The following is a 12,375-nucleotide window of genomic DNA, read 5'->3' as shown; positions in this document are numbered from 1 at the left end:
TTAAAGTTTATAGCCCTTGCATTGTTAAACATTTCCTGGGACTGGAGCCTGTTGCCATTTTCCCTAAGGGCAGGACTGCGGCCGCTTACCGTTCCACACTCACAAGTCAAACAGCTTAGTTATCTCTGAAGAGACAAAGAGCCTTCCACCCATAGCCCACATCAATCTCACCTTTGGTTTCAGTCCTCCCTTTGAGTTTTTAACACTCCCCAACTGGAGGGATTTTGGGTGATGGCTGTTCTGGCTTCCTCATGCTAATTAGGGGCTTGGGAAACTCTCAAGGAATGGAATTGTTTGGCATGAAGTTGGAGGTACTCATGAGTTCCTGGGGCTGAGACTGTTTGGGAGAGCAATATATGGTTGGTTACTTGAATGGAACATCAAGTAATTAGTTGGAAATGTAACTTGAAAAGGAGCAGTCCCAGAATCAGAGTAAGAAACCTTGTAGGATAGGTAGGAAAAATTTGCCTGGCTATCAGGGAACCATGAGAAAAGATGAGTAAAGCATGTGAGGTGGTCCCAAGAACACTTATAAAGCCCCACATTTTGGATTGTGGTGGCAATTTCTTGGAGTTCAGTTATAGTGTGAATAACTTGCCCACTTATTTGATACAGAAACAACATTCTTCTCCAAAAAAGGCACAGATGATGCCTTGAATGGCCAGAATAGCATCTAACACTCTTTAGTTTTGGAAGACCATTTCTGCTAGAGATGATACCTGTTTTTGAAGTCCAAGGAGATTAGACTGAGAACAACTGAATCCATTGTAGAGATATTTTTAATGTCCATTTCTAAGTGTCAGTATCCATAGAAGGAATAGATGTAGGATGGCATAACCAACTCCTTCCATTTCCTCAAATGTGTTGAGGATGATGCAATACTTCTGTCATTTTGGAAAGAAAAGTTATTAGAAGGTAAGAGACCCTAAATTCAGGATTAGAGATGAGTTGAGCTTTTTGCAATAATGTGTGTCTGGCATTAGATAGACAACATGTTCCATGCCAAGAGTAAGGGAGAACGATATATATTTTGTGTCCTTATAACCAGAACTATTCTGAGCTTTCAAAGGACAAAGAGAGAGGCATAGAACCTTGGGAGCTTGTATTTGAAGTGTTTATCCACATTGTCTTGCATGGGACTCGAGAGTTTTTCTCTTGGCATGCTAACAAGTCAAAGAGTTGAGATAATAGGTTGGTGTCAGTGAACTCGTCAGGTCTATCTACACTCAGAGAGTCAGAAGAGCAGTTTCGGTGAGGTTGAGATTGTGGTATATATTTCTACTAGCTACATCACCCTTTTAGGAGGTATTAGGAAAGCATACTTTTGATACTACCCAATGCCAGGAATATGAACTGGGGGAATAACCAGTGTGTATAACTTGTGGGTGGGGTGCTTGAGTTTGATGATAGTAGTTGGAGTTGACGGTGGGGCAGGACCATTAAAGGGACAAGTTCATGTTAAATTGAAACATTTGTATGTCAATCAGCAATGTTGGGGTAAGGGTAAATTGACAATTCTAGAGGGCTGTTATAGAAGATAGTTTCAGAGTGATTGAATTCCCACTCTGGTACTTTAGGATAAAGTTGTAGAACTTCATAGTGATGTGCCTAATGTTCAGGTGGAAATTAGCAAGCAGATCATAAACTTTCAATAGTAGCAGAAAGGCTCTAAATAATTCCCAGGACTCATAATGAATAACCAGGGAACTTTCTACCAGATTACTATCAAGTGTTACATTTTAATGGTGCAGTATATCATGGCATTTTACTGCAGTAATAATGGCAGTAAGATAAACTTAGCTTAATTAACAATAATATTTTCAACACAAATGACTGCAAAGATTAGAATCCAGATTATATATAGAAATTTTATAAATATACAAGAAAATACAATGTCCTCAGCAGTTAAATAGATATAAAGTTTAAAAAACTCTTTACAGAGGAGGAAATATGAATGACCAATAATTATTTGAAAAGATGCTGAACCACTTCACCAATCAAGGAAATGCAAATTAAAAAACAATAAGATGCCAATTCATATCCCCAGCGGTAGAAGTTAGATGTCTGACATTATAAGAATTGACGAAGGAAATGGAATTCATATTGTTTGGAGAGTCATTAGGTAAAATTACTTTGGAAAACAATTGAACAGTTTCTAGGAATAATAAGGATGTGCATACCGTGAGATCCACCAGTTAAATGCTAGGTATAAGTCCTAGAGTAAACTATGCACAATGCTCTATGAGCTATGTACAAGAGCCATATTGCACTCTTTGTGGAAATAAACAGAAAGTAACTGAAAACAATCCAAGTGGCCTTTAAGATTACAATGAAAACACAATGAGATATTTGCATAATGGAATACTGTAAGAAACATGAATGAATCAATATGAATGAAATTCAAAAAATCTAGAAAGCCAAAAATTCAAGCAGACATGTATTATACCATTTCTGTAAATACCAGAAACATGTACATTAAAATTACAATTTTCAGCTTTTCATGAAGATGGTGTAAAAAATGAAGGACGTCCCTGTCCTTCCCAAAACCATATCCAAAGCAAAGTCTTTGAAGGTCAAGAAGACAAGGCTAAAGTCATTCACAACACCAAAAGATGGAAAAAAGGACATGTGCACATCACCCATCTTCTGGCAGTCCACGATGCTGCATCTCTGAAGACAGCTCAAATATCCTCAAAAGAGGCCCTAGGAGAAGAAAGCTTGACCAGTGTGCCATCGTCAAGTTCCCCAAACCTTGAGTTAGGCATATAGATGTTGAAAGACAACAACACACTTTTGTTCATTGTGGATATCAAGGTCAACTAGCTTCAGAGGCATATAGATGTTGAAAGACAACAACACACTTTTGTTCATTGTGGATATCAAGGTCAACTAGCTTCAGTCAAAGAGGTTGTGACGAAACTCTGTGCATTGATATGGCCAAAGCCAATACCTTCAGGCTTGATGGAGAGAAGAAGGAAGAAGGCATGTGTTTGACTGGCTACTGAATGTCATGCTTTGAATGTTGCCAACAAAATTGGGATCATCTAAACTGAGTCCAACTGAGTAATTCTAAGTGTAATTTTCTTTTTTACCAAAAAGAAGGTGCAATTTTCAGGGATTCGTGGGTAAATTATGACATTTTACTGAAAGAGAATTAAAAAATAAAAAAATTGAGGATAGAATTGGGGTGTAGAATAGGAGATTATATGCAAGGAAAGTCCATAGAAGAGTCCATGAACACTGGAAAATTCTGTATTTAAGCTAGATGGGTGGGGATATTTGATGTATTCATTTTATTCTTAATCTTATGTGTTACATACTTGTTACATATATTTGTTTTATTTATGATACAGATCATCTTATATTGCACAACTTGAGAAACATTCTGGTAAATTATTTAAAAATATATATTTAAAAGATGAAAATACAATAATAAAAGCTTCCAGAAAGAATAAGTATATTTGTCCTTTCAAAAAAAGGCAATAGCATCACAAGATTGACAAAAGAACAAAACTCTGATTGGAATCATAGGGATCAATGAATCAATTCAACCAAAATAGAATCTAACTCTAAAATCAATCAAAGTAGCACGGCTCTGAGGGTGAATAAAAGTATTTTCAGAAATGGAAGTCCTCAAATTCTATTACTACACAGACTTTCTAAGAATGAATTACTATGAAATGTATTCTTACAAACCAAATCCTTGAGGAATAATAAAATATTTGATTATAGTGATGAGAAAGAAAGTCAATAAAATGTATAGATAATTTAAAATGTTTATTAACTGAAAAATAAAAATAAAACAAAACTGCTATACTTCTTTAATACTGGACAACCGTTGCTTAGTCTTCAAGTATAAGGTTTTGTTTTTAATCTTGTTTGATTTTCTCTTGAAAACAAAGTTTAACAAGATCTAGGCTCTTACCCTTAAATATATGGATTCTCTCACTGCCTTTCAATTTTATAAATTTTAGGTATTTTGTTTGGTTAAGATCCTTTGACTTGTGGTTAATACACATTGGTGGTTGTTTTAAACGTTCCCTGGTAGTTCCTATTTAGATGTCATATATCTTAGACCAATTTCTAAATTGTAATTATGAGAGAGAGTGTATGGTATAACTGCAAGGCAGAACTTGTTGCAGTTAGAGATCTACCATTTAGCTATAGTTTCACCTAGAAAGACAGATCATTTTGACCGGTCTTCCACAGCACTGCCAACTTGCTTTACTTCCTGTCCTCTTGCAATAATCACAAAGAGGCCAAGTCCAGGGTCTGAATTCTCTCATGGAGTTTTCTCTGGAGTGGATTAAAAACAAAAGTTTGTGAACAGCAAAAATCTAGGTTCAGGAAAGAGCTAGGCAGCACCATTTTAGACAGCATAAAATTTATTTTCCAATATTTCTAATTGGTGATATAGGAGGTTAGTTTCTTCAAATTAAACACACATATGCATTTACACTTATACATAAACACACCCAACAACCCTTGAGTATGCTATACATTCATCACAATCCTAAGGTAGAGAAAGGGTATGCAAAAACCATCCTGAAACTTTATCCTAGAGGTTTGTGACTAAGTTCCTATAATACACCCACCCCTTTTAATATTTTGTACCTAAACACCACATGGAAATGCAAAGGACTCTTGATCAAGGTTGGACAGTTTTTATTACCCACTCTCCTTGTCTGGTTTTAGTATACACAGAGAGATTATTAACATAATTTCTCTGTTTTCTTCAGGCACAGGGTCACAACTGGGTTTAGAGAGAACAGATTTATAAAAAAATCTAGAGAAGGAATAAATTGTGAGAAAGAGCATAAAATTTACTTTTCATTGGAACTCTGTAGGCTCAGGGAATGTGCCAATTGGGACTGAACTATTTTATTGGATACCTGTTCTATCACTGAACATTTGCTCATATATTTGCATGTCATGTGAGTTTAATGTTGCTGCTAGAGATGCTGAGTAAACAATCATTCCCCTGGAAAATGACCCAATATATAGTTGTTGCAGAAGGAGGCTAGTGTAAATTGATACAAAGCCTAGTGAGAGGACAGGTTTCCCAGTTTATCTTTGAGGTAGAATGATGGAAGCTTCTCTATCTACCCTCCATCATTTCCAGGTTCTCTACTCTTTTTTTTTCAGAAAATGTTTCCTAAAAATAATTAAAACTGATGCTTGTTTTCCATAATCTATGTGTGCAATGTTTACTGATTGGGATCCTATAGAAGAGGAAGGGTTAGTGGTAACTCTGAGAAACATGCTCTAGAAAATTTTCTCCAACCCTTCTCTGGGCATGACACCTCCATGACTGCTAATTGCCCCCACAGATAAATCCACTCTGCCAAGAGTAATAACTTTCTTTGCTGGTGGCCTCTGCTATATCGCTCCTACTCTGTCCAAACTTGAGGAAATGGCATGGTTCTCTATATATCCAAATGATGAATCCCTAGTTCCCCATGAGTCTCAACATGGATGGAGACAGCATCTCAAACTCATTTTCTATATGCTGGGCTACTCCTTTGGCATTGATCCTGATTTTGAATTTTCCTGAAACTGTGCTTTTCTGCCTTATTGATTTGGTGATGCTGTTAGAAATTGCTTCTGCTACTATTACTGGAGAAATTGAAAGGACAGTTGGTACTAATTTCTGTTCTGATGTATGTGCCCTGGAATATCTCATAACCCCCACCCCTCCAACTAGAATTGTCTATGAATTTATAATTTCATAAAACCTGGACACTGGTAGGAAAGAAAATGTCCCCTTTCTGTGTTACAAGTATTTGTCTCATTTGCTCTCCTATTGTCCAGGGTGACTAAGGGCAGGAACATCCATTCTCTTTAGATAAAAATTCTTTTTTACACAATGTTTGGATTCAGGTGTTATTTACAAGATTCTGATCAGAGAAAATGAGTATATTTCTCATGTGCAAATTTTATCATTTTGATGTACTTGAATCTTTACATCAATTCCAATATGTTTCCTTCAGAGACATATTAAGAATGCCCACTCTCATTTTTGTCAGGCATATTTTAAAAACAGACATACATACAAATTGGCTTAGGTCAATAAAAAGTGGGAACTTTACTGGAAGGATTTAGGAATACCTCTCAGAAACCAAAGAGAGAAATGTCATTTGAATCCATGATACTCTGGAACCAGAAGAGAATTTTGGGAATTAGAGCCATGCCTCAATATAAAGCAACAAAAATTTTCACATCTACATTTTTCTGAGCACATTTTTTTTCTCTCTCTCTTCTTTGGAGTAGTTTGGTCTGTTTATAAGTGCATGCTAAAATGAAAATGCTTTTAAATAACTTTCCCATTCAAGTTCCAACATAGATCAACCTGAGTCTGAATCTCAATTCTAAATCCCCAGAAGATAGAATTTAGTTCCACAAAGTAAATAAATTATACTCGGGGGGGGGGGGGGGGAGGGGGAAGAAGGGGAGGAGGGAAAAATAGAAAATGAAAGAATGCAAAAGAACAAGAGAGAGAGTAGGTAGTTACTCTTTCAGTGATCAACACAGAAAAGTATTTTGGAATATTGTCACATTTATAAGAATGCAGTTCAGGAATGGAAAGGAAATGATGGGCTGAGAAATATTTTAATATCTTCAATCCACAATGTTATATTATATTAGTATCCATCTATAACATCTTCTAGTCCATTTAAATTTTTTAAATTTGAAATTTGTAACTTAGTCTATCACGATTTTGTTTTGGTGGAAGAAATCAGGCAAGAATTTAAAGTATACAATGGTTAAAATCAAGAAGGTATCTGATGAAATTAGAGAAATAGCATTAGCATCTATAACAAAAAAAACCCTACAATAATAATATTTATTTATTGTTTTCTCAAAACCAGGCACTGTTCTAAACTTTTTATATAAATGTTTTAATTGAATCTTAATAATAACCCAATGAGGGTCCTGAAGTACAGAGCATTATGTTCAGCTTGAATCGAGCTAATTTTTTAAATGCCATGTTCAAAACTTGTTTTTCTTTACCACGGCTTATTCTGCTTTTCATAAAACGAATTTGAACTATGTCATGTACTAAATAAATCTACTCAAATCACTGAAGTTGTTAGAACTTTTTAAAAATAGGTAAGTCACTAGAAGAATAAAGATAGAAAGAGTTGATTAATAGAGGAACATGTTCAAGGCAGAATTTAAATCATAGGTATTCATTCTTTCACCCAAAATCCAAATCTGCAAAATACTTCATTCAAATTATGTCTTGTATGGGATGTTCTTTTATGAAGGAAATTTAACTAAAGTCATGGATTGAAGTTTTCACTACAGGCAATTAACTGTACCTGCTGGAAGGAAAAGATGTGTTTCCCAAAAAGAAAGTATTCACCAACCTTCACCAAATTTCCAAAGCAATTTAAAGACAACATAAGATAATTCAGAGTCCTGAAATTATTGAACAGATCTATGCAGCAATGAGTAAAGACAAAAAATAAAGATGAAAACAGTCAATGCTGGACCCATTAATTATATCATGTTGCATAAAGTTTACTGCCAGATCTGTGAATACGCAAACCTTGTGAATATTGTTTCTAAGAGTATAAAAAATAAATCAGCTCTAAGTTAATCAGAAAGTGATAGAGAATCAGAGTAAATTTGTCTCCAAAGAGGTAATCGAATATGCAAAGATAAAAGTAGGACTCTCTGTCAATGATCAAGAATGTTTGCCTATGCCTTCCGTATAAGGATTTCCTTGGTATCCATGTGATGGTCATGGAGCTAGTTGAATATTTCATTTTTCTATTCATACTTTTTGTACCATGAGGAAAACAGGGAACTTTTTCTTCACCTTTTTCTTTTATGAAGTCAAAAGTAGTTTGTGGGATTTTTTGTTTGTTTTGTTTTGTTTGAGTTTCTACACAACTTTGATAATTGTAACTTTCCCAAGTACTAGGGGACCCGAAATAGTAGTATATTTTTTTTCCCCAAAAAAGTGCTTCCTGGCTGGCATTGGCACCTAAATTTGATGGCTAAGTCACTTCTTATTTCAGTTTGGTACTTCAGGTTAAGAGAATTAAAGTTGTTTCTACAGAATAGGTGGCAGATTCATTCTGAAATGGTACTTGAAACCTGATGAAACCACATGAGTGACAATGGGGTCCAAGTGAAGTCAACGGATTTCAAGTAAGGATGGCTAAGAGGATAAACCACTATTAATACAATTCTAAGTAGGGCTCTATTTTCAAGAGATCACAAAACTCTAAAACCATTGGTCTATGGGTTTACACTAAAGTTTCATCCTGAAGTATACAGAAAAGTTTGCCTCCAGAGAAGGAAGTTTCAAGCCAAGATCCATAAATATCCCAACGTTATGTGCCGGTTTTGTAGCTCTGTACATTTTTTTATACTAAGTTTGGGTTTTTGAGATAGAGTCCATGGAATATAGGAAAGCAATTCTAAAAAAAGACATTGTTCAAATTCTCCTTGCAACATATATATTTCTCACATCATGAGGAACTCATTTGCTAAAACCTCAGTCGGTCTTATTAAAAATGAGTTAGTGACTGTAATAACTGTTTTAAGATTCAGAATTGCTCAAAATCTTACTAAGAACGGGGGAAATTTGTATAGCTCCTGATATGTGGGTTATGTGGAAAGTCACTTTAGAATCTTGATAATAATCTCTTAGGCTTACAGTAAACACACCAGGTGGAAGAATTCTGTTCTTTGAACATCATTCGACAGAATATTTGGAGAGACTTAATTTCTAGAGTAGAATAGCTTCCATCTCAAAACTCTAAAAGTTAGAATTTCCTTTAAGACTTCTGTTTTCATAGCTTTTCTTTGTTAAATGGTTCCTACAGTACTCCTTCCTTCAAACAAATCTGGAGCCTAATGCATGGTAGAATACAACCACCTGTGTGAAATATAATGTATTCTGAATTGAAGTTCTTATTTTAGGAAAGAATCATTTGGGGTGTCTAAAGATTACCTCTTACTTTTCTTGTTAGGGTGGACTATTTGGGGGGAAAATCTACTCAAGGGGTTGAATCTATTCAGTAATTAATATTAGTAATCTCAGAAAGTTATCATACATGCTGCTCCGAGGTAGTTAAGTGGGATTTTACACCTGGGTTCAGGTGGAAGTCAGGTGTAACACAGTATGAAACCAAGGCCAAAATGCATGGGAAAAGATAATGTGTTGCTCCAGGTCCCGGGGGGGTGGGGGTGGGGGTGGGGGGGGGAGGGACATGAGTGGTCCACAGGAAGCACCATAGGCTCAGGCTCAGGTGACTCAGTCACCAGGTGGGAAGCAAACGGAGAGACACCTGCCTCCTGAGCTTGTGCCTTTGAGCCCATCCAGGGATGGAGGTTAGTAGATTTCCCATGGGAGTCAATGGTCGCTTAGTCTAAAGCAATCACCTTAGACTTGGTGTGCAGGTAAGTGGGGATGGTCAGCTGTGGGTTTTGAGTGAGATAGGTGGGTGGGTTGCTGCAGATGCGGGCGGGTTTAGGGCTGGTAAGCCGCTTATTGAATATGCCAGACATCAGTGTGGAGTGTGTGGTTTAGCCAAAAGTAAGATGGATGTCCAGGCAACAAACGCAAAATTATTTGAGAGTTAAAACACACACTTGTTTGCTGTTGTTTTGCTTTACATCTCCTCAGTGATAGCATGCAAAAGCAAATAGTTGGCATGATCACATCTGTAATAATAAAATAAGGGCATGCTAGTGGGCATAAAGAGAGGATAAGTGAGCGACACTAGGAAATGGTGTAGTTGGCCTTTAGATAAAGGAAGTTAAATCACAAACATGCCATGCATTTTGGCAATATAGTTTTGTTGATTAGAGAAAAAGAACTTTATTAATAATTAGATTAAAAGTGATGCAATATATTTGATAAGTTAATAATAGATCCAGAATAGTAGAATACTTGGGACAATTATAACATGAATCATCTCTAAAATATTTCCCTGGACTGTTCCTTAGCATCTCTATTTGAGTAAGCCAAGTATTATACATCACTCAACTTTCCCGAGTAGCTCCTTTACATGTTTGTCTAGATTTGCCTTTTAGAAAATATCTTCTTTATATTCAGTTATATACTTTGACTAAAAACTTTTACCTTTGTGTATCAAATACCTCTGTCTTTACTATTTAAAAGATATGTGAAATGAAACAAAATGGAAACTAATCCCAGTAGCTACTACCCAGTTGAGCTCAGATGTGGAGATGACACATATAAACACACACACACACAATTGAACTGAAATAAAGCTCATAAATTCCTAGGCAAAAGAATGTCCTAAAATTGTGGGAAAACTGCATTCAGCCCCATGGTCAGGGAAATGGCTGCAGGAGAGCTTTTCTCTCCAGCACACTACCGTGGGAAGATCATTGCCTGCTGATCTTTCTGCACAGAGAAGTGACATCATGGTGACACCCATCAGAGCTGTTATGAGATGCAGGGAACAATGAACGCAGGCTGATTCCTCTCCCCCTGTACTGTAATAGCCAAGGACTATAACTAACTACCGATAGCTCTTAATGAACGTAGCTCCTCAAGGTTCAAAATCACCTTAGAAGAGGGCAGCAGGTGAGGGTGGTCAAGGTTGTGACTATGTGGAAATACTCCCATCAGCCAGGACCATACTTTTGACTGCTTGTAGGTAAAGTGTTTCAAGTCACTGAGTTTTTGGCTTACTAAATAGTTTTCCCTTATTCATCTCATTCACTTATTATTTTCTTTAGTATTTTACAAGACACTTTGTTCAAGCCAGTTATCCCATCCTTAGTTCTAAATTTTAAGCTATTTACTGTTTCAAAGGACAATATTCTTCTAGTATAGGGTTTTCGTTTTGCTTAAAATCTTTGTTACCGCTGTTAATTACCTGTTAATTTCAGATAGCTGTCTTAGCTTCTCACCAATCATGGTTTGTAGAAAGGGGTCAAAAGGAAAATTAAAGCTGTTTGCCACTTGATTCAGTTAATTGAGAGAGGAAAGAAACTTCCTCTTAGCAAGAGAAATATTCTTTGTATTAGGTAAAGTACCTTACTGGTATAATGGGATATTTGTGTGTGAAGCCCAGAGAGAAGAAATTTAAATTGGAAAAAGTCCATTTCTCTATATAGTACATAAACTGGGAGTTTTTTCTTTTCTTAGAGGGAGGAAGGGAGGGCAACTGGCAGTTGGTGCTGGAGAAATTTATTTTTAGAGGCAAAGGTAAGTTAGCATTAAATATCATAACAAAGTCAAGGAGAAATTCCCGTTGATGTGTAATAGACATCCAGTTTTAGGGCAATGATGTTTAGGATGTAATTTCAAGATTTTTCTTGCTATACTCCATTGTTATCATATGTTGTCAATAAAAATGATCTGTACTATCATCCTCGTTTTAATGATGCTTAAGGAGAATAAAAGAAAAGGTAGTCAAAGGATAATAGCAAAGAGGATGGAGAACAGTATTTCAAAATATGAGGATGTCAGGCTGGCAGCATTTATGAAACAAACTTAAAAATGAGCCAATTAGAATACATTGTATTAACACCTGATCCTCAAAACCATCCAATATGAGGAAGTTGGAAAATCTCCAATCTCTTTGGATAATAGCTAAAGTTTTCTTACTTAGATGTGAAGTGAGGGACATCTAGAGCATGCTGAAGATTTGGAAACATGTGGAATAGATTTATTTTGAAAAAAATTATTTAGTTTTCAAAAAATAGAGGTAAGTTCATGTGTTGCCTCAAACTTGCTTTACCAATGATTTGATCTTTAAAGGCATGTTTAGTTAGATTCTGTTTATCTCCTTTTTATACTTCAGAAACTTCTCTTTCATCTCATTTCCCCTACTTACGCTCAAATGTAAGCAAGTTTATTCATAATATCTCTTTTCCTAAGATTATCTGAATCCCATTTATCTTCCTAGGTATAGTTAATAAGTCTATCTTAAAATTTATTCAGGGGGAATGCATAGACTGAGTTAACTTTGACTCTGGTCTAATTCTATTCCAGAACTATTATGAAGATGTGCTGGAGCTTCTACCACATTGGAGGAGTGCAACATGCCATTGGGTTGGTGATTGCTTACCAGCTCTGATTTTGAACTGAGCACATTAGACACAATGATGAGACTATCAATTAAAAAAACACACAAAAAACTACTCTCCATAGGTTTGTGTATTTATGTCCCTGGGTGTTATGACCTAACTCACAATCACCTACACGTGGTTGTCTGTGGTTTTTGTTTTCCAAAGTATTGAAAACTGTCTTAGAATCCCCTTCTTTGCCTGTGATCCTCACTTGACTTTGCCTTCAGTTCTTGCTCCTTGAGGAGGGGGCAGAGGGATCCTGCTCTCCTTTACAGCATAATTCCTTTATCATGGCTATTAGTGGTGGCT

General features: G+C 36.1%; 1 protein-coding gene across 5 annotated transcripts in view; it reads left to right on the top strand.

The window, feature by feature from the left end:
- CYLC2 (cylicin 2) overlaps positions 1–12,138 on the top strand; it is a 50,664-nt gene extending 38,526 nt beyond the window's left edge. For all 5 annotated transcript variants that reach the window (XM_058302931.2, XM_058302929.2, XM_058302930.2 and 2 more), the window contains one exon: positions 11,990–12,138. The gene's annotated coding sequence lies outside the window, so the exon portion shown is untranslated. The remainder of the gene's footprint in view (positions 1–11,989) is intronic.
- Positions 12,139–12,375: the final 237 nt, after the last annotated feature.

The sequence above is a fragment of the Dasypus novemcinctus genome, chromosome 8 (assembly GCF_030445035.2).
Source record: "Dasypus novemcinctus isolate mDasNov1 chromosome 8, mDasNov1.1.hap2, whole genome shotgun sequence".
NCBI lineage: Eukaryota > Metazoa > Chordata > Mammalia > Cingulata > Dasypodidae > Dasypus > Dasypus novemcinctus.
This window is presented reverse-complemented; position numbering and strand designations above follow the sequence as displayed.